The sequence below is a fragment of the Hemicordylus capensis genome, chromosome 2 (genome assembly GCF_027244095.1).
Source record: "Hemicordylus capensis ecotype Gifberg chromosome 2, rHemCap1.1.pri, whole genome shotgun sequence".
Taxonomy (NCBI): domain Eukaryota; kingdom Metazoa; phylum Chordata; class Lepidosauria; order Squamata; family Cordylidae; genus Hemicordylus; species Hemicordylus capensis.
This window is the reverse complement of record NC_069658.1, coordinates 73,064,562-73,091,012: the sequence shown is the minus strand read 5'-3', so window position 1 is coordinate 73,091,012 and position 26,451 is coordinate 73,064,562. Positions and strand designations below refer to the sequence as shown.

Here is a 26,451-nt window from a genome sequence, read left to right as displayed (position 1 = left end):
TGATATGCCTGCTGAGCCTGTTTCTCGAGATCAATGACCTCAAAATAGTGGTACATCTGTTGGTAACCTCCAGACTTAACTTCTGTAATGTGCTCTATGTGGGACTGCCTTTGTACGTAGTCCGGAAACTTCAGTTGGTTCAGAATGCGGCAGCCAGGTTGGTCTCTGGGTCATCTCGGAGAGACCACGTTACTCCCTTATTGATGGAGCTACACTGACTGCCAATAGGTTTCTAGACAAAATACAAAGTGCTAGTTATAACTTATAAAGCCCTAAATGGTGTAGGCCTTGGGTATCTAAGAGAGCGTCTTCTTCACTACAAGCCCCACTGCCTATTGAGGTCATCTGAGGAGGTCCGTCTCCAGTTACTGTCAACTTGTTTGGTGGCTACACAGAGATGGGCCTTCTTGGTTGCTGCCCCGAGATTATGGAATGTGCTCCCTGCTGAAATATGATCCTCCCTATCTCTGGCAATTTTCAAAAAACACCTGAAAACCCATTTTTTTGCCCAAGCTTTCTCAGCTTCCTAAAAAAATAAATAAATAAATAAGGTTTTAATCTATGGTTTATTTTTAAATTGTTAAATTGTTTTAAGTTTTTTGTATACGTTTTTAACTTGTATATGTTTTATGCTATTGTTAACCGCCCAGAGACGAAAGTTTGAGGTGGTGTACAAATTTGATAAACAAAAATAAAATAAATTGAGGAGTGGATAGGAGGGTTGCCACAGCTCTCCTGGGGTTTCATTGTGTCTCCAACGTAACAGCAGTGGTAGAGTCAGTGTTGGAGTGTGTGAACATCCACTGCATGGAACACATGCTCCACCTGACTGTCAGTGACGCCCTTGGTCTCAAGGAGGTGAAGGCGTCCAGGGAACATGGTTACCCCATGGTAGGTGCTGTTGCTGCCACAGCTGCGCTTGTGGAGAAGTCCCGCAAGATTGCAGCCTGCTTCTACCAGAGTGAGAAGTCCAGGCACCTGTTTTGCGACTGGCAGTGTGTCCATGGGCTTCCACAACATCTCATCCCCACGGATGTGGATACCCAGTGGAACTCCACTTTCCTCTTGTTCCAGCACCTGCTGGAGCAGGAGGTGGCCCTCAGCAACCTGGTGAAGAACTTCCTGTTTGCCACAAAGAGCTTGTGTGGCAAACACCACTCCTCTGAGCCAGGCCCTGCCCATGGCTCTCCTCCTGGAGAAGCTGATGGGTGAACTCTGGATTTCGCTGACCATGCCAGGGGTGTGTGCTCTGGCTGGAAGGCAGAGGGCCGGGGTTGTCGACAAGCAGGTCGATGAGTTGGGTGACAGGGAGGAGTATGTCCTAGCATGACTCTGTGACCCGACCATCAAGGGCAATGTCGTTTATGCCAATGGCTTGTGCCACAACTCCCACCAGGCAACCCTAAGCCGGTGGGGTTCATGGTTTTCCCTCAGAAATTTTTAAGTTACTGTGCTACCCTCCCTGGTTCGAAGCTGGTTCAAATTTGAACCAAACAGGCCAAGATGGTTTTATACCCATCCCTACTTTGACCATGTCCTTTGGTCCTTTGGATCCTTGTCTGCCCATGCTGGAGGCTGACCCCTGGCCTATTTCGTTGCAGTGTCCAGCTCAGACCCCACTAGCCCTTAACTACTTATAGGCCTCTAACCTCTGGCCTGTTTGATTGCAGTGCTCAGCTCAGACCCCACCAGGCTCTGACAGTTGGTCCCACACAACAAGAGACATAGAGGAGGCTCCAAAAATTGTATTTTGAAAATCTACCGACACATTAGTCCAATAACAGATATTTCAGCCTACTTCCTATCTAGGATGGCCAGGTTTCCTCTTTTAACCTGGACAGTGCTTTCTTTTGAAGAGTTTTTTTGGATTTGTCCAGCTTTCTATTTTGCCTGAGACAGTAACAGCTGGATTTTTCCCCCCTCCAAAGTTTAAAAGCTATTTTTAAAAACCCTTCAGAGTGCATTTGGCACTCTCCACAAGTAGCTTCCCCATCTTCTTCTTGGATACAGAATCCTCCTATTGGGAATCCAGAGGAATGCAGAGCAGAGGTTAACCAGCAGAGGGTTAACGTGGGCCAGCAAGTCAGTGAGACAGGCAGGCAGCTGAACAAGACAGCTGTGGTGGTGAGAAAGACTAGGCAAGGCTGGAGCACCCCACAGCAACTGCTGCCACTGTCTCCGCAGCCTTGCCTGGCCATGGGAAGCAATGCCAGTTGAGCAGCTATATTTTCCAAAGCTGCAGCAGCCATACTCTCCCAGGCTTGTAGGGGTCCCTCACTTGTAGGGGTCCCTTGAAAGGTGAGTTGGTGGATCACCCGCCCTGCTCCACACTTGAAGAGGAGTTGGTTGAGCTCACTCACTCACTGCCACTGCCCAGCAAGGGCACATCTCCTTCCTCGCCTTCGCCATGTCCTTTGCCAGCTCTGCTGCTAGCAGCCTCCATTGCCACAGTTCTTCATCTTTGGCTCTCCTCCAGCTGTTTCCCACAGGAAAAGCTTGGCATTAGGCGGCTGCTGTTGCCCCTCTATCAGAGCAATATGAGGGCTCGTCTTAGCCCTGAGGCAGCATCGCTTCCATGGGGTGGGGTCAAGTTTATGGGGAGTGTTGTGGGAGCTGTGGGGCAGTGGAGAGAGAGAGGGAGGGAGAGAGAGAGAGAGAGAGAGAGAGAGAGCAGTGGGGGAGTGAGAAAGAGAGAGATAGTTGAAAATCAAGTATGCTTCCTTCCATCAGAGAAATCATGTCCCATAAAAGCAGGGCAATTTGACATTCCTCTGCAGGGTTGTGCTTTAGTCTGATCATGTCCTTTCTAGCAGCCTTTCCCCAGCCTCATAAGTCCCTTGGTCTTCCTCTTTTGAAATACCCCATTCAAGAACAACTGTGAGAAGAAAGAAGACTTCAGCCAAAACAGACATGCAGGGGAGGATGGCTGATTACTTCAGTCCCCTGAAGACTGGCTGAGGAGGGTTCTGGATCTGAGGCCAGCCACTAGACAGCGCAGTAGTGAATGTGTCACACAGTTCCCTGCATGCATGGGAAACTTATGAGAAGCCTAAACACTTGTGAGTAACACGATTCAGAATGTACCTTGCCAGCAGCTTCATCAGACCAGTGTAGTAGCCCCACCCTGGTCACAAGAAAATGCAAATTGGATTCCAAGATCTGCAGTGTGAAATTAAGTAGACTTATTCAGAAGTAAATCTCGCTCAGTTCAAAAGAAATTGCAGCATCACTCTTCCATGCTTTGGAAGAACATGGCTGCCTTCCTTCCTGGATGTGAGTGTTGAGAGTTTGAGCCTCCTGATGCACAGGTAGGTAACAGTGAGGTGAACTCTGTCATACTGCCTTTCTCAGCTTCTGACCATCAGCAGACTGAGCAGACACACTGGTCATCTGGTCACCGCCTTCTATACTGTGGTGAGTTGTATCATCTTCAAATTATCATTTCTAAATTCATATCTATACATATAAAATAACATATGCAAACTTCATGCAAATTTGTGTCCTCTTTTCATCCTCTTTTGTGCTCTTCTTTAGGTGATGTGTACCTGGCCCACCCTATATCTTAAAGGGGAAGGGTAGGTTGGCAGTCTTCTTAGCTGATATCCGAATGGCTCACAATTTTTAGATTGTGAGCCTTTGGGGACAGGGAGCCATTTTATTTATTATTATCTATATATTTAATTCTCTAAGGCATGCCCGTGGTTAATCCCATGTGTGGCAGCTCTCGTGAGAGTTCAAAGAGCTGCCGGATAGACTAGCCACAGGACAGGAGGGAGGAGGGAAATGGTGGCAGTGGCAGTGGCTGGCCAGCCAGCTGGCCATCTGGCAGACAGAGGAGAATGGTGTCGAGAAAATGACAGTGGGCGGAAGGAGGAGGCGGGGGACAGACAGGGATGGGGGAAGAAGGAGGTGGCAATGGGTGAACGGGGGAAGAAGGAGGCGGCAATGGATGGGCAGGGGAAGAAGGAGGCAGAAACGGGCAGATGAAAAAATGGCAACAGCAGTGGGGGGGTGTGGTGACAGGCGACAAACTAGAGGCGCAGATACTCTGCGCCTGGCCCAGCTAGTTATTATTATTTTAATATTTATACCCCACCCCTCCAGTACACTACTGCTCAGGGCAGCTCACAACAATACAATAGATACAATATACAATAAAAGCAATAAAATTAACCAAATTAAGTAAACAAGTTAAAAGTCAGGTTAAAAACCACACTCAGTATTAAATTGCAGGTTAAAATTTTCAAAAGCTAGAAATTGAAAATTATAATAACTAAGAACTAAAGAACCTACCAGATATAACCACAGAAGTGGCATAAAAAGCCTCTTTTAAAAGATGTGTTTTTAGTTTTTTTAAAAAAAACACTGAGGGAGGGAGCATGGCGAAGCTCTTCAGGGAGGTTGTTCCAAAGCTGAGGGGCCACAACCAAAAGGTGATACTCATGAAGTGACTTGCACCCACAAGCATACTTGCAGCAGCATTCTGGACCAGTTGAAGCTTCCAAACAGTCTTCAAGGGCAGCCCCAAGTACAGCACATTGCAGTAGTCCAATCTGGATGTTACCAACACATGAGAGACTGAGGTCAGGTCCAACTTCTCCAAATAGGGTCACAGCTGGCATACCAGCTGTAGTTGGTAAAAGGCGCTTCTGCACACCGCCGCCACCTGTGCCTCCAAGAACAATGTTGGGTCCGTTTATTTATATCTGTGTAAACCACTTTGGGAACTTTTGTTGAAAAGCTGTATATAAATATCTGTCATATTCTTTTTTGTAGATATATTTTCAATTTAGTTTGTTGTCAGATTCAGGCACATGCTTATTGCTATAAACAGGTCGCAATGAGACTGGCTCATAGTTAGTATGACTTCACTGCACTTAAATCTATGTCAAAATTATTTTAGCATATGTTCTAAATATGAACACCTGAAGAACGACTTCAGCAATATTCTATTAAGATGGACTTAGTACTATATAGTTGAAACATGTTTCCATTAATTATGTCTAGTTGTACTTGTAGCTGTACCTGTTCATGAATCCTTTTTAAACAGAGTTTATAATTCAGACATACATTTGAATTAGGTAGTAAATTGGCATGAAAGCTCTTGTACACAATTAAATTATTTAGAGCAATTGGGAAAAATAAGTAGTTTGCTAAATGTTTTGCTTTCGAGTTACTCAAATACTTCAACAAAAACCCCAAGATTTTTATCATGACCAAGCCCTCTGCAGGCACTTTATTATTATTTAAGTAATTAAAAAACCACACACACCTTTGTAGGCTGCTTTTCAATAACTGCTGGGCAATAAAATGTGGCCACATCTGGAGTACAGCATACAGCTTTGGTCACCGTATCTTAAGAAGGATATTGTAGAACTGGAAAAGGTGCAGAAGAGGGTAACCAAGCTGACCAGGCACCTAGAGCACCTTCCTTATGAGGCTAAGCTACAGCATCTGGGGCTCTTTACTTTGGAAAAGAGGTGACTAAGGGGAGACATGATTGAGGAGTATAAAATTATGCATGGAGTGGAGAGGGTGGACAGAGAGAAATTTGTATCACTCTCTCACAACACTAGAACCAGGGGTCACCCCATGAAACTGAAGGTCAGGAAACTTAGGACTGACAAGAGGAAGTACTTTTTCACACAGCACATAATTTATCTATGGAATTATTTGCCATGGGATGTGGTGATGGCCACCAGCTTGGATGGCTTTAAAAGAGGCTTAGACAAATTAATGGTGGACAGGTCTATCAATGGCTACTAATTTGGTGGCTGTGGGCCACCTCCAACCTCAGAGGCATGATGCTTCTCAATACCAGCAGGGGACAACAGAAGGAGAGAAGGCATGCATATACCTCTTGCCTGTGGGCTCCCCAGAGGCATCTGGTGGGCCACTGTGTGAAACAGGATGCTGGGCTAGATAGGCCTTGGGCCTGATCCAGCACGGCTGTTCTTATGTTCTTATGAGCTGAATACATAATGATTAAAATACAGTAAAGCAACAAAAAATCAAAAGGTATTAAGAATAGCAAAGGCAGGGGCTGCAAATGCAATAAAACACAAATCACAATAAAAACCAAAGCCAAAAGAAAAACCATCATTCAGGGACAACAAAACTAATGCAACTAACAGTTTGCCTAAACAGAATGGTCTTCACTGGTTTAAAAAAGGCTGACACAGAAAGACCAGTCAGGTCATCTGGGGGAATGAACTGGTGTCTAGGCACCATGACTGAAAATACTGTCCTGTGTACCCACCAATCTCACTTCAGATGAAGGTGGGACATGGAACAGAGCCTCCCCGGCAGATCTTAAAGAATGAACAGGATTGGACATCCTGGGTCTAAACCATTTAGAGCTTTAGAAGTAATCACCACAGCACTATAAATTGAGCCCAGAAACATATTGGTAACCAGTGCAGATCAAGTAGCACTGAAGTTACAAGCTCTGAATAGCAACCCCCTGTCAACAATGTGACAGCAATATACTTGTAAGGGGGGGGGGGATTTTGCTGGGACCTTTAGCAGCCACCAGTCTTTGTCACTTTACCTCCTGCCTTATCTGTGTTCTGACCTTTCAACAAGCCAGGCAGATTAAGCTTCCATGGAGCAAGAGCACACTCTAGGCTGAAACTCAGTTCTTAAACTGGTCAGCTGACCCCTAGTATGAATCAGTCAGCTCTTGGTCTAATGAGGATGCATCAGGCTCTATAAGTTCTCTGCCTCCACTATGTAGACTTGTCTCATCTGCTTTGGAACCTGACCACCTCTGACTTCTGCCTCTAGCATGCTTTTTCACATGCCTGGTCTTGGCTGTCCTCAACCACCACCACCACCACCACCACTACTACACCACACCACTTTTCAACAAAAGTTTCCAAGGTGGTTTACAAAGAAAGAAAGTTATTAATTAAATAAAGGTTTCCTGTCCCCAAAGGGCTCACAATCTAAAAAGAAACAGAAGGTAGACACCAACAACAGCCACTGGAGGGATGCTGTGCTGAGTTGGATAGAACTAGAATCAATAGGCCCTCTCCCCTTGCTAAATATAAAAGTATCACCACTCTAAAGAGTACCTTTTGCTCAGTTAGCAGGGGTAGAGGGCTTATTGATTCTAGGCAGGAGAGTTGGTCTTGTAGTAGCAAGCATGAATTGTCCGCTTTGCTAAGCAGGGTCTGCCCTGGTTGCATTTGAGTGGGAGACTACATGTGAGCACTGTAAGATATTCCCCTTAGGGGTTGGGGCCACTCTCGGAAAGTGTATCTGCATGCTTGCATATGGAAGATTCCAAGTTTCCTCCCTGGTATCTCCAAGATAGGGCTGAGAGAGATTCCCTTGGAGAAGCCACTGTCAGTCTGTGTAGTCAATGCTGAGTTAAATAGACCAGTCTGACTTGGTAGAAGGCAACTTCCTATGTTCCTAGTCCTCTGGACCCATTTGCTTGATCTAGTACATTACTTTGGTTACTCCTACCTCTGGTCCTCCTGTTAATGAAACTGTTCTTGGGGTATTGGCAAATCACCCCTGACTAACGTTTGGGCTTGTGTGGGGAATCAGCTACTCTAGAGTGAGCAGTTCATTACATAATAAATTTGTGCAAGGCTTTGGTCTTGGAGATGACTGATAGAGAGTTGAAGTCAAATGCGATCAAGTTTATTTAGGGCTTTAGGGGTACAGAAAGGCAATCTTGATTAGCAAGCAACACAGTAATAACTAGCAAAACTAACCAGGCTAATAATATCAAATAATAAATTGAAGCTCACAAAGAGGTGTGTGTGTGTGTGTGTGTGTGTGTGTGTGTGTGTGTGTGTGTGTTTTTGTTTGATTTATATACCGCCTTTCCAAATTGGCTCAGGGCAGTTTACAACAGGATAAAACCAATTAAAACCAATTAACAATTAAAATCAAAACTATAAAAACAGAATAAAACCAATTGAACATTCAAACAGCTAAAAACCCTGGAGAACCAGGGCAAACATTTAAAACAGTTTACAGCAGTTTAGAAACCCTGGAAGGCCAGGCCAAACAGAAAGACAGTAATGAACTCAAATTATGGATTTCTGCCAGCGGGAGTGCATTCCAAAGCCCAGGAGCAGCTACAGAGAAGGCCCGCCTCTGAGTCACCTCCAGGTGAACCAGTGGTAACTGGAGACGGACCGCCTCAGATGATCTTAACATGTGGTGGGGATCATGCAGAAGAAGGCACTCTCTAGATAACTTGGACCTAATTCCTACCGATAGAGTGTGCAGACATTTGTTGCTTGGCCGATACCGAGGGGCCTCTCTCTCCAGGAACAAGCAGGGAGGTGGGATGCAAAAGTGGGGACCCGTGTGCTACTTGTGGGTCAGGATGCCAGAAAAAGTCCAAAGGAGGCCTGATCTCAGGAGACAAGTTTCTTGATGTATCCAAGCGTGGTGCACAGATTGGGCCTGGAAGCAGGGCCGATCTGGTGACAAAAGGTGGGACGACCATGAGAGTCAAGGCATAACAGGATGTTTTGGCTGGTGCCCAGACTCATGCACATGAAGTGGGTTAATCCAGAGAAGAGAGACACTGTTTGGTGGTCTCAAGGACAGAAATAGGCAAAATCTTGCCTGGGGGCCAAATGTTGACCACACCTTTCTGCTGAAAAGGGTGGCATCCGTGACAGACAAAATAATACATTTTGTTCTGTTCAAACTTTGGTGGGTGTGCTGTTAATCACAAGGTGAGTAGGTTTGAGAAACCTGTGCAAAATGGAGTGAATGGGTGCATTAGGGTTTATCGTGTGGTCAGGAAGACCTTGGTAGGTGACTTGAATGTGTTAACAAGCACACCGCCCAAGCCTTGAGCCAACCATAAACACTTCTTGTTAAAGAGATGAGCCTCTTAACTGTTCTTCCTGTGATAAGCTGGGAGGCTACGCCAATGTGTTGTCAGAAGGGAGTACTTGGCTTTTCCTGCTTGAGGAATAACTTAATTAACTAGCATCCTCACCTGATCTTAAGCAGAGAGGAGAGCATGGACTCTCATGGACCCACCCCTTTCAGTTGTGTGTTAGATTTGACCTGGGGTTTATCTTCACCATGCTACTTGCTAAGTGACTTACCCTTAGGAGTCAGCCCATGTAAGCAAATGGTGAGCCCATGATCCCATGAGTTCAGAGAGTCCAAAATGGAAACTAAAAGCCTCTAGCTCCAAATGATGTGTAGGGATGCTGCTGGGAGCCCGCAAACTGTAGCACTCTCCTCCTCACTCACCTAAGCTAGGCCATCCACTGTGGCCTACCTTGTTGCTTGGCCAAAGCATGACAATTCTGCAGAAGCTGGAGTTTCCAAACACTCCAGAAGGCAGCCCCAGATAAAGTGCATTGTATTAGCATAGGGCTCAATGGAACCCTCTTTCTTCCCTTCTCTGGCAGGCCTGGCCAGTTACCATTTTCAAGGGGAGGCCCCTGTGATTTCTCAGAACTGCATCTAGATACTCCTCTCATCCCCTGGGCCAGAAGTTGCTCATTCTCCTAGCATCATTCATTTGTCTAGTTCAAAGACAATTCCATGAGCTGGATCCCATTAGATTCAAGTCATAGCACTATTTGTTTGCTTTTTTATTAACTTATTCATCACTTTTCTGTAGTAAAACACCCAAGGCAATATGATAAAAACATTACAAAAAATCAACACTGAAAAAATTGTGTGGATGATATATGACAAGTTGTGTGCAAAAAAACAAAATATACACATTCTAATGAAACATGTTCATGAATATGTATCCATAGGGATCATCCCAAAGATGTTATTTGAAATATATAATGTCAGAACTGATCAAGAGCACACATACTTGGAAGCAACAGAACATCTATATAGATGCACTTATGATCAGGATGCCTGTTCTTGATATAATGACTAGATCACAGAGTGTGACTGCACTATAACAATTTGCCATCACGTTCCTTTATGAAAAATGTAACACAACTCTTGTAGTTTAGACCTTGAGAATCCTAGCAGTTGAGTCTGTCAGCAAAAGAAGGTTGCTGGGGAAATAACGGTTTCCTATGCTTTACAGATAAAAGAAGGGGGCAACATAAAGACTATAAAGAATATAAAGAAACAATATAAAGAAATATAAAGAAAGAGATGGCTACATTACTATAATGTATATAAATATGTCATGCTCACCTTGAGCATATGAGACTACTTTTATGACTCTCAAAACTTATAAGGGAATATTGTACAGTAGGCCATCTACTTCAAATTACTGAAATTTCAGGTGTCCTTGCAAGTCCTTTCTCTCATAGTCATGAGTTACTTGGAGGCATAATTACCTTTACAGCAAAAAAGATGAATTTTCTCCAGGGGATTAATTGTAGCAATTTAAAATACCATTGTGAATCATTAACATCTCTTAACAATCACTGAGAGACTCATGTTGTAAATGTTAGCAAGGCTATTCAAAGCATGGCATAAATTCATGACCTAATCATTTAATGCAGCATCGTTTCTCGAGCAATATACTTTTCCCTCTTGCTAGGACATCTTGCTGTGATCACACTCTCCTATTTCAACCCCCTCAAAATGGAAGGTGGCCAAATACAACATTGACTTCCTTGATAATGCTGTGATCAGAACAGCTCTACCCTTTGCAAAGCAATTATTTTTGCTGCAGCTGTGCTGATGTTACATTGGCCAACATCCAGTCTAATGAAGATCTGATGCAGTGAATGCACAGAACATACTACAGGGGAGGAGTTATTTTGTCAATCTTCCCTTCCCTCTGAAGCCCACTATCACTCCCTAAAATATATCCCAGGGCTTTAAAAAAAAATGCATTGAGACACAAGAAGTGAAGTTCTAAAAGAAGCTTTCTGTAGTTCAAGAATTCAAGTCACGCAAAAGTTGTATTATGTTAGACGATGCAAAAAGTGACTGGTGATGACAAAAGTCAGTTGAGTAGCCCAGCCTTCTCTAGAACCCAGACCCTGATCCATTTCTTTACTCATTTCTTTACTCCCATTTCTTTACCCATTTCTTTACTCATTTACCCATTTCTCTACCCATTTCTTTACTCCCTGCCAAAGATGCTGTGGGGAGTAGACTCCACTGCTGCTCCCCACAGAGCCTTCACAAATGTATCTAACACTCTTCTGAAATAATGGTGTCAAATTCCCAGTTCTGAGGATTTTCTCGCACTCTATGTAGGCATCTAAATATAATGGAATGTGACTCTAGGCAGCAAAGTATGTGTTCACAGAGAAAAGAAAATACACAAGTGTGTGTTGTAGTGGCACACACTGTGCACACAAATTGCCATCATATAGTGGTGTGCAGTTCTGAATTCCTTTAAAAGAAAGCCCTAATATATCCCCAAGGGTCACACAGCCAAAACAATAGATTTTGAGTAAAACCAAGAGGAGTTCACCCAGCAAAAAAAAAAACACACAAAAAAAAACCACACACACTGTTAGTTATTACATCTATGGAGTGATGCATATTGTGTTGAACCTTTCTAAATTCCTATGTAAAGTATTGACAGATACAAAGGTTGTAATCCTTACCCATAAAAGCCTTGGGCGTGCGTCCGTGCCGCCCGTGTCTTTTTCGACGGTTCTGGGCATGCGCGGAGCGGCAGCCGGAGAGTGTGGCCGAGGCGGCGGCGGAGCCGCGGCCTCGGCCAAAGGAGTGCGGGCCAAGGAGGCGGGGACCGCGGCAAGGCGACTGGCCCCGATGGCGGCAGTCGCCGCCACGAGAAACAGCAGCCGGAGAGTGCGGCCGAGGCGGCGGCGGAGCCGCGGCCGAGGCCAAAGGAGTGCGGGCCAAGGAGGCGGGGGCCACGGCGGGGCGACTGGCCCCGATGGCGGCGGCCGCCAGCCCGAGAAACGGCAGCCGGAGAGCGCGGCCGAGGCGGCGGCCATGTTTTCAGTGCCCCAAATGCTGCAACCGCCTTCCTCGCACCCCCCCTTGAATAAAGGCCTAAATGGCCCGAAATATTGCCGCCGCGGCCAACTGTCCTCCCGCCCTCCCAGGTGGCCGATCTCGCCTTCCCCGCTCCCCCCCCACATGAATAATAAAGGCCTAAACGGCCCGAAATATTGTGGCCACGGCCGTCGCCGCCAACCCCCCCTCTCCCACCCAGCTGTCCGAGACCTCCTTACCCGAACCAGGGTGAAGCAAGGACTCTTTACAAGCAAAATAGAGGAGCTCACGAAAAGAGCTCCTCTCTCGGCAAAGCCACTGCTGAGACTGCCGCTTTGGACACAAAGAATGCAATAGGCGTTCTTTGCAGCCAATGCAGCACTTCGGGAAGAGGCTTGGCCGAGAGAGGAGCTCTGCTTGCGAGTTCCTCTCTCCTTTCAATTGACTGCGGCGGCGACTGGGCTTTTTTGAGAGGGGGAATAGGGAATTCTTTATTCAGGCAGCTGGGAGGGCGGTGGGCGGCGGCCTTTATTCGTGCGGGGAATGGGACGGCGAAGGAGAAATCGGCCAGCAGGGAGGGCGGGAGGACAGTTGGCGCCGCGGGAAACATTTGAGAAACTATCTTCCATTTGGCCAACATGGCCACCACTGTCACACAAGCACTTCCAAGTCCCCTGCCATTCCCTCTCCCTCTCCCTCTCCGCGGACAACCAATCACAAACCTGGAAAACTCCCCCCCCCCTTACCAGCTAAGGGCGGGAAAAGTGGGTGCATAAATAACGGGAGCGCGAGACAGGCTAACAGACTAACGGTCACCGCTAGAGCAGAGCGTAAGGAGAGTAGCAAACGTCGTATATTATTGCCTCCACATTGACTAAAAAAATATATATATAATTAACTAGATTAAATAAATAAATAAATACAAAGGCAGGACACAAAACTCCCTGAGGGGAGTCAGCCGGCTAACCAACAGGGAAGCCCTTTTCTTCTCACAACAGCAGAGACAGTGCCATCCCTTGCCTATAGTGGAGAATTGGAGAAAATACCACAGAGGGTCATACATAAATAAACTTCAAAGGGGGCACGAAATAGAACCTAAAAAAAGGAGTGAAAGAGAGAGAGAGGAAAGAAGGAGAGTCCACATATATTGCCCTCAAAGGAGGCAAAAATCAAAATCGGGGAAAAAGGGAAAAAAAGAAACAGAGAGAAAAGACAGGAAAGAAGGAGAGTCCACATATATTTGACTTATAGACACTGCCCTCAAAGGGGGCAAAAAACAAAATCTGATAAAATTTAAAAAGAACAAAAAGACACGTGAAACACTGACTTCGCCTTGGCCAGGATCCAAGAAAAACAGATACAAAAGTATGGGTCAAAATACAGGGAGCGAGAGTAGGAGAAAACAATAAGACCAAGAAAACAGAAAGATGGGAATTAGAAGAGGTGGAAGAAAGGAAGGAAGAGAAGGAGAGGGAGAAAGCAGACAGGAAGAAAAGAAAACGGAGGAAGAGAGAGAGAAAAGGAAGACAAAGGAAAGACAAATATAGAACAAAATAAAAGGAAAAGAGGGCAAACAAGAGAGGAAAGGAATAAAGTGAACAACAACAACAGGTACTAGCGCCCGTTATTTTAACGGGCTTAAAATTACTAGTTATGTGAATAATGTGTCAGTGACTAAAGGAATCCATATCAACCTGAGCACAAGATCTCCTTATATTACAGATATCACAGCATGTCTGCAAAACAAACAAACCTGCAAACATCACCAAAAATAGAGGTTATGCCACTGGGGTGGTGCAGGGAACAGTGTTTTAGATTTGAACATTGTAAACACGGGTTAAAAAGTCATTTTCAACTCTGTGGTCCAGCATAGGTTCCCCATACTTTATGGAGATCCAGGTTCATATTTGTATCCAATCATAAAATGTACTCAGTGCCTTTAGACAAGTTACTGTTTCTCAGCTTTACACTTTCTCATACAAGAGTGATAATAAATGAGACAAAAATAGCCAAGCATTGTGTACACTGAAAGTTGCAACAGAAATGATAAATAATAATTTTATGAATCATTTCATCATAGTATTCAGTCTGAAGAAAAATTAGCTGTGCCACAAATTGGAGATATCTTCATTGGCGGTTTTGCCTTGAGCTGTTATTGTGTAGGAAAAAACTGCTTTAGCTATGTTCTTAGATTACAACATATAAAATTCCCTGTCACATATTTTCCAAAATGTGTGCCATTGATCATTACTGGTGATGGCTTTTGGCTCACATTGTTCTATGATGTGCACAGTTCTGTTCCCTGCAAATGACTGCTATGACACTTGCCATTATATAGTGCACTTTTCCACCCCCAAATTGGTAAATCATTTGGCACTATCAAGAGTGGGTTCTTGTTTCCATGTTCTGCCATTACCTGTTTCAGAGCAAAATCTGATTTGATGTGAGCAGAGATCTCTTCCCTATTGCCTGGTAGATACTGAGCCTTCATCAGTGTCAGAGACAGCCACCAAACAGGACTTGGGAGTCAAGCCAGGGATCACAGCCAGGAGCCAGAACCAAGGCAGAATGGCATTGTCCCAGCAAAGCCCTTGTTTGAACAGGGAGCTTTTATAGCCCTTCATGCCAGGTAAAGACTGCTAATGGGCAACCTGAAAGGTTGGTGTCACTCCAATCCCTAATAACCTTTTACTGCCATAGAAATACTCCCACTTATAGTCTTGAGGGCTTACCACATAGGACAGCTATGCACAGAGCTGTGGGCTCTCTTCTTTATATCCCTGGCAACTCCTGACAATGGCCTATATATACAGAGCGGGTTCCAGAATAGTATAGCAACTGCTCTTGTGCAAGCATAAGGATATATCATAAGGACACTGCATGAAGAAAGAACCTCCATTTCAGATGAGTTCTTGTGCTAGCAGAAGATGTTGGGCAACCACTAGAGGATGTGGACTCATTAGGTGCCTGTGGAACAGCAAATTGCACTACCCCTTATACAATCCCATATATCCCAGAGAAGGCTGCTGTTATGGTTCTCCTTCCACTCTTCTCTAGTAGTTGTGCAACATTTCACAGCAGGGCAAACATCTAAGAGGCATGTATGTTCTCTCCTTATGCTAGTGCAACACTAGGGATGTGCAAAACATTTTGACATAAAACGTTTCAACTTGAAAGAGGCCATTTTGAGTGTCTTGAGCATGAAACAAAATGCCCTTTAAATAAAGGGCCTGTTTCAAGCTCAGAATAAAACAACACCATTTTGATTCAAAATGTTTCAACATTTTAAGTGCCATTTTGGAGGCCCATTTTCCCATTGCTGATTGGTTTTCTGGCACGGGCTTCCAATTGCTTATGATCTCCTTGCTTCTTGGTTGGCGTGTTATCATACAAATCAAGTGTTATCATGGGCAACTGTGTCCCCATTGGCTGGGGAGGGGGATGGGGAGGGAGTTTCAAAATGTATTTAAAGGGATTGGGAGGCAGAGAGAGCCCTTATAGTGTGCCTCTCTTGAAGAGGATACATAAGGAGAGGAGGAAAGATCAGAGACTGTCGCAGCAGAGTGCAGACTAGTGGTGGTGGCCTGAGCATGCTTGGCCCAGTGGGAAGAGAGAGAGAGACACTGCCTGCTGGCTTCTCTCTCTCTCTCTCTCTTCCAAGTTTCCCCATTCTTCCCTATTGCCGAAACACTTTAAACATTTCAAGGTTTTTCTATCAAAACAACCGGGCTGACTGGTGTTTCAACAAAATATTTCGGCCATTGAGCTTGAAACAAATTGCAAAATCTATTTCATGCACATCCCTAGGCAACACTAGTCTGGATCCTGCTCAGGAGGTGTGTGTGTGTGTGTGTGTGTGTGTGTGTGTGTGTGTGTGTGTGTAATCTTTCAGCCTAGAATTTTCCAACAGCATCTATGGAAATTTGGCAAACTGAGTCTCAAACCACCCCATATAAATAAGTGGCTTACGTGATGTGCAGTATTATTCTAAGGCAGCCCCAATGCTGTTTGGAAACAGAACGAGTGAATAAAAATAAAATACCTCTTACTTTTCCTCCTGTAGATTAACAAAGCTTTCAAGAGAGCACAATTTTCCTCAATCCAGTTTGCATGGTGGTAAAAAAGGAACTGAGGAGTCAGCACTCCCACTGTCTCTTTCAATGCACATGATGCCCATGTGCTGGTGACACAGAAGTGTCATGTGGAGCATTAGGAGCTTCCTAATGGATTGACTGTGCAGATGCATTCTCATGAGTACAAATCACAGAGGATCACAACAAAAGTTTGCTGCTTCCACAACCATTGCTTCAGAGCAGCATTGGATCTGCCTAGGTCCACAGCAGCCCCTGGTGCAATGTTATGGCTCCATAATACTCGAACATTGAAAGATGATTATTAGGATAAGACATCACACCATTTCTGAGGAGAAACAAAAAAAAAGTCATTTGAATTAGAAATGGTTTACATAGCTATATGTTCCTGATTCCTACTATTTGTCAGTGGCTCTAACTAGTGACCCAAAACAGATGAGAATGATAAAGGTTGAGCTGGAAAATTTGCATACCCAGTTATAACACTGAATTTGCATTATACTTTTGTTGGTATACATCATCTAATTTTACATTCCAATATCTATTTGTCAAACTTAAGTCATTTGCACAAATAAATGTCTCATTTCCATACCACCTGGGCACAATTCTAGCTCAAAAATACAAAAGCCTTAGTGTATACATTGTTTTCAGGCATCCTGAATCCAACTGCTTAGCATTTATATTTTATGATCAAAGAAGACAGAAGAGCCCTGCAGTGGAAATAAGGAGAAAACCGCAAAGGTCCGAGTATACTGTTATCATAGTCTATCTAGCTAAAGACAGAAATAGATAATTTCTTTAGAACTCCAATTTTCTTTCCAATTAATACATTTAAATGACACACTATGAACAAAGAAGAAGAAATACAAAAGATACAACCTTTTGCTATAAAACCAGGCATACTGGCTTATAATTTTATATGGTCTATAAATGGTAAAATCTATGTGGCACTAAAGTCTTTTAAATGTATTTATTGGTACATGCCCAGTTTCCTTTGACTTTCAAAGCAATGACCTCTGTCTCTAATGGAATGTTTTAATAAAGATTGGATTGCTACTGATGACTGCTGGAGACAGAAGAAATAGGGAGTCACTTCAAAGTATAGTTGTTGGAATCTAGGAAGAATTGGGAAGCATCCTCATCTGGTCCTAAGCAGTCTTTCAAAGTTTTGGGATTTAGATACATCTCAGCTATTTGAAATACAGAGAAGGAACAAAAGACTTGGTTCTGAAGAGAATCATTGGTTGCTAAAACAGATATTGCATACATGGAAAAGTATGACCAAGCCAGACCTGGCTATATGTGAAGGGCAGTTCTAAAAGAAGAGGTATGTACAAGTCAGGCTTTGGAAGAGAAATATAAAGAAATATAGAGTTGTTTGCTGAAGGTTTATGCGATGTGAAAAAGACAATACAGGAGACCCTCGTTATCCGCAGTTTTGCAGATTGCAGTTTCATGCATCCATGGGTCTTAGAGACCCAGTTTCTTTATCTGCGACATGAAATATAGGAGATTTTCGCCTCTCCGTGGTTCCTGAGTGGCTGGAAACTACTTCTGTTGTCATTTCCGGCTACCATTTTGAAGCGCAGAGCCATTTTGTGGCTCTTTTTGTTGATAATAATAATAATTATTATTATTATATAATATAATTAATAATAGGATTTGGGGGCATTGCTGGAGACCTGGAGGTCCTATGCTTTTCTACCTTTATTTCTGTCCCCTCCCTGCATTTTTAGTGTTTTTTTAAGGTCAAGGAGCCTAACTCCCCAGTCCCCAAAGACTCAAAGTCTCATTGTTCACAGTTTTGTTATCCATCTAAAGTGGTGAATAGAACCCCTAGGAATAACAAAGGCCACCTGTATTGAAAACCAGGTGTTTCATCTCTTCCGTACTTTTCTTTCCCTCTCTCCTTTGTTTTCACCTTTCTTTCACCCTGACATTTTGCTCATTTGGGTTTTGTTGTTGTTGTTGTTGTTGCTTATTGATTGATTGATTGTTAAATTTATACCCCATCTTTCATTAAGAAAATCCCAAGGAGGCTCACAATAAAATTTACAAACAAGATTATAAAAAAGACACATTAAAATATTGAGCTAAAAATATAAAAACAATTTTTTAAAAAATTAAACTAAAACACAAGCATAAAAACAGTACAAAATACAAGAAGCAGCAGTGGAGACAATCATATAAAAATGTGAATATGGAGGTATGGCTGGGTATTTGTTGTGAATATGAAAGTATGGCTGGGTATGAGTTTTTGACTGAATGTATAAAAAAAAACAAAATCTGAAGTTTTGAAAAGGGAGAAACTTTGATGGAAAGCCAAAATTGTCAAGAACAACGTTGAAGGGTAGATGGGAGGGGAAGGTGTTGGGGACACACACACACACACCCGACCCCAACATTAAACTCAGAGCCACCAACCCAGAATTATATGGAACCCAGGCCTGTGTCTGATTCCATTTTATAAGAGTTCAATTAAATGCCTGAACTCAAGGTGAACTGACACCCAGGTCTCTTGCCTGCCTCATGTACTGCTCTGTGAAAGAGGAGGCAATCCAGCATTGTATTGTGAAATGGGCACTCACAGAAACACAAGGGCTAGGCCTGAGTTAATCAATATGCTAAAATGTAACTCACTATCAGATAATGTCTGTGGAAGAGGCCAGGGGCTGATCTCCCCTTTTCTGTTGCAAGAAGCCTATGTTAATCTTTGTCAATGATTGCTCTGCTATGCCCAAAGGGGATTACTCAGTTGCTGTCTATAGACATTCCACCCTAGGAGAACACCTGTAGATTTAGTCCTTTTACTAACACCTTCTGGGACCAGGCCCAAATCTGGGGACAAGAGAAGAGGCCCATTTGCAGCTCAGAGATGCAGATTTGCTTTGGGCAATGTCCCCTCCTCAAGATAGCAGCTAACAGAAGATGGGATTAAGATCTCCCTGGACTGGGCTAATATCCTGAATAATTAAAAGACATTATCCAGAAGGTAGCAGCAAGTTGTCACCTTTTGGGACCCAGGAAAGATGGTGGGAGATCAAAGGAAGATATAACTATAAAGAATGAGGCTTACTGGACAGAGAGCGAGCAATCTTGTGCCTACAAGCAATCTTGTGCCTACAAGCAAGACCTGCTCATGAGCAATCCAAGGGTTTGCTGCCCGGGGCTAGAGGCAGGAACTCTTGCCATGGGAGAAGGGACTGTTTGTGACTTCTGCTGCGAAGTGAGAAGCCAAGACTTCCCCAGCCATGGTGCTCTGACTCTCAGCCGTACTCTGAGCAAACTGCATGCTTGATCCAAAAGCTCCTGTCTCCAGCCAAAAGCTTCTCTCCTTCAGCTGAAAGATCCACCATTCTCAAGCCTCTGATCCTGGTAATATGCCACCCCACAAGCCTTGGATCCCTACTTCCCTACTTCCCACTAATCACTGCTACCCCCTTCCTAAGCCCCTGCTTCCTCCTTTTTTCTCTGCTTCTCTCTAAATGTTTTATTTAGGATTTGTTAGATTATTAGATATCTGTAATTACTGATTGCACACACATATGTTAGTTAGGCACATTACACTACACCTTGAATCAGAAACATGTTTTTAATGTGGATGATTTTATCCTGATGAGCAACTTTTTTTTTTATAATAAAGCCCATTGAACTTTCTGGGTGTGTCTCTCTCCATCTCTGTTTGCGTGCCCAGATCCTACATGGTCACCATCTCCAAGAACCAATTCAGTTTGTGTATGATGTGACTTTCCCTCTTTCCCTCTGAGCATGTACAGAGTGCGAAACCAGGTGTAGTTCACAACAAAGGCTGGAGGATAAAATGGGAATGGGAAAACATACACATTCAACCAAGTTTTACTGATTGACATGCTTCTATAACAATAAATAAAATATACAATAAAAAAGCAATGACCACTGCCCCCACCCCCCGCATGCCCCCACCCCCCTGCAGCATGGTGCATACTAGACTTTTATTTGCGCGATTAGGATTTGGGATTGACATTTTTCACTGTGATCTGCATCTTGATGTGTGTCATTAAGTATTTTTGAGTGAGAAAACCCTCCAGACTCTTAGTTCTCATTTAAAATATGTTTATTAGCCTTTGAGTTGTGAACAACTTATTGAAATGCATACCTAACAAGCACCAGCTTATAATCAATTATGTTGCATGATGCATGTGCCACTGAGTAATGATATACTAGGAATTTTTTGTTTAAACTATTTCGGTTTCAGGAGGCATTTTCCAACAGATGTATTAATCTTTGTTTTCCAGCCATATTTTACCAATATGCTCCCATTAGGCAAGCTGACAGGGTTATCTTGTCCATGACAATAATGCCTGAGCCCAATGCAATGATTTCCATATGTTTCTTCATCTTTCTTTCAGACCAAGAAAATTCATGCAGGCAGTTATTTCAGAGAGTAAGATGCTGTTGATGAAAGTTCATGCCACATTAACACACTTAACTTTAAGATGTCGTAGCACATTGTCTGCACAGCTAATGTAATGGAGTTTTATCATATGTAGCAAAGACTCCTTCTCATGTTGCCTTAGCAACATGGAAACTGCTGCCGCATGTGCCCCTCCCAAACCACTCTGATAATCTTGTGAGATCTAGGCCACATAAGAGCAGCCCACACTGCAACTCCTTCACACACCAGCAAGGCATAATTCTGGGAGTGGCCCCATGGTGGTGTGAGAAGAACAGAAGGAGCATCCCACATGACCTGAATCTCTCAACATGACCAGAGTGCTGTCACACCACAGTGCAACATCAGAAGGAGCCCTTAGTAAAAACAACTAGTATAGCTATATGTATAGCTGATAGCCTTACAGTTCACTAATTGATCCAGATTGTCCTGGTTAACACAATCATTCAAAGCTAGCTTTAATGTGGGTTACTGACATTAGTGTGATTGTGTGAACCCACATGAAGGTGGTTTATGGCCAGAGATGAATCTGAGATTCCTGCTTTAGCATGGGTTCACACAATCACATAAATGTTGGTAACCCACATTAAACCCAGATTTGAACATTTGTGGAAACCAGGCCATTGTGATCAGCATAAAGTTATTCAAAGGACTGAGAGCCATTTCATGTAATTGAGTGAATGTGGTTAGTATGCAGCTGGGGGCAGGATCTGGGACTGACTAAGGTAGATTGGATTGTAGGCTGGGCATGTGCTGAAGCTTCATCATGTGGCTAGACAGTTTGGTGTAGTAGTGAGAGTGTTGGACTAAGACTGGAAGACCTGAGTTCAAATCTGAGTTCAAATCCTCACTCAGCCATGAAATGCGCTGGGTGACTGTGGGCCAGTCATTTTTCTCACAGCCTAACCTACCTCACAGGACTGTTGTGAGGATAAATATAACCATGTTCAGCACTCTAGGCTCCTCGGAGGAAGGGAGAGATATAAATTTAATAAATAAATAAATAATCTCAAGGCCAGATTCTGCATGACATGCAGATGCATGTAGAGAAAAGCAACTTCCAGAACAGCAATTTTTAGTGAAGAAGCAGAGAGAGAGTGAAAGGGTGTATACACTTTTCCTAACATTGTGGAGGGATTTCAGTTGCAATGACAAAGCAGCAGACAGAGGAAAGTTTCAGACCATTTCCTCCCCACTACTGCTGGACTAAAAACAGCCACCTCCCAAAGCTCCCTGTAAGAAGCAGCCAGCATGGTTTAAATATACATAATGCATCATGTGTTCCTCAGCCTTGCTCTGCTTCACTTACATACTACCCATACTTAACATGCTTGTTTCCAAAAGCTGGCTGATTCAGGTACAAATAAATATCTGTTCCATCCAATCCCCTGGTTGCCGCTTTATTTTCTGGCACAGGCTCCATATCTTCAATAGCTTTGTCATATAGAAAAACAATAAAATTCCTTCTCTTATTCCAACAAAGCCAATGGGAAACTAGCAATGATGGAGAAATATGAGGATCAGGATGTAAAACCAGATATGCAAGTCTAGTTGAATCTCTTCTCACTGCTTGTCAGATTGGTTTTACCAAATAACTAGTCCAAAGACTGTGCATGCCAGTTTCTATCATCCAGCCTCAGATATTCACGAGAAAGAGACTGCTTAGCTTAGCTCGAGAGTTGCATGCACACAAAATGGTTGTATTTACTCAGTTTGACTCCTACTTGATGGAACTGTTCATATCCGGGGTTCCAAACCTGTAGTACTCCAGATGTTGCTGAACTACAACTCCAATCAACAAATTGTGGCTGGGGATGATGGAAGTTGTAGTTCAGCAACAGCTGGAATACCAGATGTTGGGAACTCCTGGTTTATAAAATCATCACTAGTGGTGCAATGGTGGTTGTGAAGATTTCAGAACCACGCTGCAGAGTTGCAGGACTGATTTTGCATTATCACTGCCCAAGCTTGGAGCAACAGGAAAGAACTAAGGGTCTCACTTAAATGAGCAGAGGAGATTAAGAACAAGCAGAACTATTCCAAATCTGCTAATTATAACAAAGCCAGGGACATGTTCTGGATATGGCACAATGTGCAGCTTCAGAGAGCGTTTGTGACATTGATGCTGAGTTCATCCCTGCAGTACCACAGTCTGAATGGTAGTATTAATGCCATAAATCAAGCAACATCTTTGTGCAAGAGTTTTATTTATTTATTTATTTATTTATTTATTTATTTGACCTATTTTTATACCACCCAAAACTTACGTCTCTGGGCGGTTTACAACAAAATAAAAACAGAAAGTAAAACATTAGTTAAAACAAAAACAAAAAGTTTAAAACATTACAACAATTTAAATTTTTTAAAACAATATTTTAAAACAGCATTAAAACCATTAAAACAATATTAATTAAAAGCCTGGGTGATCAGATGCATCTTTAAAGACTTTTTAAAAGCTGTAGAGATGGGGAGGCTCTTATTTCACTAGGGAGTGCATTCCAAAGCCTTAGAGCAGCAATGGAGAACGCCTATCCCTGAGTGGCCACCAGATGAGCTGGTGGCAAATGCAGATGGATTAGCAGCTCTTGACATGGAAACAAAAGCAGATGTCAAACACCATTAACATGTAATGGACTCCGTCATGGGACAGAGCTGCAGAAATCATCTGTGCTGATGGAGAAACAGAAGCAGCAGCATGAATAGAGAAATGCAGACCAATATAACATGTGGACAACATGGCACACAAATTAACATGTGATAGGTTGTACAATGTCACCTTAAGTGGCGCAGTGGGGAAATGCTTGACTAACAAGCAGAAGGTTGCTGGTTTGAGTCCCCGCTGGTACTATATCGGGCACAGCAATATAGGAAGATGCTGAAAGGCACCCCTGCTAACTGGGCAAAGAGGCACCTTTTACCATGGTGAATCTCTTTATTTAGCAGGGGGAGAGTAACTGGCCCTATCCACCCCCAGCACAGTACTTCCAGTGACAGTTGCTGGTGTGTGTCTTATGTTTCTTTTTAGAATGTGAGCCCTTTGGGGACAGGGAGCCATCTTATTTGTTATTTCTCTTTGTAAACCGCCCTGAGCCATTTTTGGAAGGGCGGTATAGAAATTGAATTATTATTATTATTATTATTATTATTATTATTATTATTATTATTATTATTATCATCTCACACTGTGCAGGAAGAAGCAATGGTAAACCCCTCCTGTATTCTACCAAAGAAAACCACAGGGCTCTGTGGGTGCCAGGAGTTATTATGATTATTCTGAATCACGTTTCGTGTTTACAAGTTCTGTATTGATTAATTCTATTTGAAACTGAGTATTTTGATGTTTGGAAAACATACATCTAAGGGCAAAGTACATTTCTTACAAGAAACTGTGGGGTGAAATCGAACATCAGAAGTCAAGCATATTTGTGTTGTGATATTTCTAGTTCTGAAAAAAAATAACCTATTACTGAGAGCATGCCTTGGTCCCACACTGTTTATTTTGTTACAGACTTTTTATTAGTCCATGGGCGAGTAATATAAAAGACAAAGAAATGGATGAATTCCCTCTGTGCCCATGCACTTAATAATAAGTTAAACTAAGTCATTATGACTCAGTATACTCATTAAATGCAGTCAACAAGCAAAAAGTGAACTAAATGTTTTCTTCTTCTGATCACATCTAGGAAACAAAACAGGCCGAGAGAATAACAGCCTAACAGTAAAGAATTGGCACATATTGTGCAAATGGCATTCTAAGCTGAAGACCCGGTTATACACAGTGCAAAACAGATTGGTAACTTTTGTTTAAATTAGATTATATTTCACACCCCAAATGAGGCAATAGAATGAGGACTTGTATTTTTTCTGCGACCAATGAATGGTGAAAAACTGAAAATCAGATGGAAAGAGAATTAACCATGAATTAAGATGGTTACACTTGCATAAGTCATTAAAGCAAAGGCATCTTAAAATAGTTATTGTAAATATCACACTCTTGCAGAGGATAAGATGGATGACATTGCAATAAATGTTCCACAATCACACAGACTATGTCAAGAAACCAATTTACTATGGATGGATGGAATATAACAATTGCATTATACTGTGCTGTATGTTTTGAGAAGCCTTTTTAAAAAAACAAATACATAAATGAATAAAAATGGTCACTTGAAGTTGAATTATACATATAAATGTCTTTTAACCAGCAGCTGTTTACACATGTAGAGAACTAATCCGTAGCATCTAGTTTCTCATCTCAAAAAGTAGTGGCTCTACAGATGGCTTGTGAGTTGCCTGGGGAAAAGATGCTGGGAGTGATATAGAAAAGAGTGATTGGGACACTATTTGGCTGAAGAAGCCTTTGAGGCTGGCCTCTGCCCAAGTGCAAAAAAAAAAAAAAAGATTTTGAAAATCATCCATAGGTGATACCTGACTCCTTTGAAATTGCATTCTATGTCCTTCAACATTGTGTCAAAAGGGTTGTGGGATAAAATAGTCTTGTTTTCTGGTGGGAAGGTATAATGGTGTTATTGGAAACAACTTTTTGTTGAAATCTCTAACATTACAAAGCAGTCTATAGGACTGTGTTCTAAGATATCCCTCCTGGCCATTTTCAAATGGAAGCATAAGGACCTTTTGCACAAACAACCAATTGCCCTTTTTAGTGGCAGCTGCTAGGCAAAATATAGCTCAGCATTGGGAGTCCTTCGCAAAAAAGCTCTATAGACCTTTGGTAAACTACCTAATGGCACAGCGGGGAAATGACTTGACTAGCAAGCCAGAGGTTGCCAGTTTGAATCCCCGCTGGTATGTTCCCCAGACTATGGGGAAGTCCTATATCAGGCAGCAGCAGCGATATAGGAAGATGCTGAAAGGCATCATCTCATACTGCACAGGAGATGGCAATGGTAAATCCCTCCTGTATTCTACCAAAGAAAACCACATGGCTGTGTGGTCACCAGGAGTCAACTCTGACTCGATTGCATACTTTACTTTACAGAACAGAAGGGAATGGCAATTTGCTTCATGGAGAAACCACCTCAGTCATGTCAATAGCAATAGCAATAGCAATAGCAATAGCACTTACGTTTATATACCGCTTTATAGCCAGAGCTCTCTAAGTGGTTTACAATGATTTAGCATATTGCCCCCAACATTCTGGGTACTCATTGTACCGACCTCGGAAGGATGGAAGGCTGAGTCAACCTTGAGCCCCTGGTCAGGATCGAACTTGTAACCTTCTGGTTACAGGGCGGCAGTTTTACCACTGCGCCACCAGGGGCTCATTAATGTCAACGCCTCTCTCCAGTACGGAAGCCTTTTATTACACTTTGAATGCTACCCACTCTCTTCAATCCCCCACTATATTATTATGAAAGATTTGCTATGATAAATTATTTTTTCTCTGTGTTTTAATCTTGGTTTAGTGGCAGCTGCTAGGCAAGATATTGCTGGGAAGATGCTGGTATTCCTCTATCTGATCAGTGCAAACACCAAATATGATAAAGACCTCTTTGTTTTGTTATTATTTGTTATTTTGTTATTGCTACCGTTTAGTACATAAATACAAAACAATACTTGGCATGTGTTTGGAAATCTTATAGACAGGACCGACTCCAAGTTTCAGGGGACCCTCAATCAAATATCCTCCCTGAGTTCCCTCTTACTTGGGTGAGCCCCAAAAGAGTCGCTCACCACCACCACCACCACCACATCAGGTCTATAGACACATAGGTGGTCTCAGGAATGAGTAATGGGCCCTTCTGAGAGTCCTGAGCCCTAAGCAGCTGCCCAATTGTACCAACCCCTTCAGCCTGCCCCACCTGTAGACTTATTTCTATTAATCCTTAAACTAATTCAACTCCACTTAGAGGCTCTACACACAAGTGGTGTGAAGAGCCTGGAAGGGTTCAGCGGGGAGAGTGGGCTTAGCCCGCTCTCCCCACAGACGATCAAGTCCTGCAGCCCTGGGTGGCCAGATCAGCCACCCACACAATTACCGGCTCTGTCACAGAGCTGGTAGTCGTGTCGGCGGCT

General features: G+C 43.1%; 1 long non-coding RNA gene across 1 annotated transcript; it reads left to right on the top strand.

Annotated features, from left to right (window-relative positions):
• Positions 1-12,243: 12,243 nt before the first annotated feature.
• On the top strand, positions 12,244-24,593 carry LOC128347827 (uncharacterized). The gene is made up of 2 exons (XR_008317754.1): positions 12,244-13,503; positions 24,099-24,593. It is a non-coding gene; the product is annotated as an uncharacterized LOC128347827 (long non-coding RNA).
• The last annotated feature ends 1,858 nt before the right edge of the window (positions 24,594-26,451 follow it).